The sequence below is a fragment of the Otolemur garnettii genome, unplaced genomic scaffold, assembly GCF_000181295.1.
Source record: "Otolemur garnettii isolate 467f Iridium unplaced genomic scaffold, OtoGar3 scaffold00102, whole genome shotgun sequence".
NCBI classification, from domain to species: domain Eukaryota; kingdom Metazoa; phylum Chordata; class Mammalia; order Primates; family Galagidae; genus Otolemur; species Otolemur garnettii.
In genome coordinates this window covers 3839334-3840131 of record NW_003852497.1, presented here as the reverse complement: position 1 = coordinate 3840131, position 798 = coordinate 3839334, and positions in this window count along the sequence as shown.

Sequence of the window (798 nt, the reverse complement as noted above, 5' to 3'; positions counted from 1 at the left end):
GTGAAGCCACGGCACTCTACCCAGGGGGACAGCTTGAGGCTCTGTCTCAAAAAATAAATAAATAAATAAAAAGAGAATAAGAACAAGAAACTCCATTGTATTTCCTTGCTTCCCATCAGCTTCTCGGGCAACAGGGAAGGCCTCTTTAGGGCATCACAGGCCCCCACCCTGGAGAATGTCGCTCCAGACTGGAGGTTTCTCCACCAGTGACACTCGGCCTCCTCCTTTCTTCTCCCTCTTTCTCTCCTCATCTCAAGCTGATTTTCAAGTAACTGATCCCAGGTGATGGTTTCTTGGCTCTCCCTCTGGTTTTTCTTATACAGCCTTTGTCATCTTCTGTATACTTCATTATCTCAGTATTCAACTCTTTTTTTTAACCTCACCACAGGGACTGAATAAGATTCATTCTCACGGCTTCTCCGGAAAAGCAGCTCACCACCAGCTCCCGCCGAGCATAACCCCTTTGCCAGTATCACACCAGACGCAGTGAAATGCTTGTGCTGAATTAAAATTTAGCATTATGTCCTTCTTTTTACTTAGGATCACTATAAGAAATGTCCTCATGAAGCAGGTTTTTGAATCTTCTTGCAAAGAAGGAATTGTTCATTATTAATCAGCATGCCTAATTAAAGAATTTGGGTTCGATTGAGTTCACAAAATTTAGTGCCAGAAATTTTGTCTCTTCCAAATCACTGATATGTGTATATATATCCACATATATACATATTTCAGACTATAAAGTGAATATAACCTTTCTTATTTATCTGTTTCTTTTGATTTAGTATCTTAAATATAACA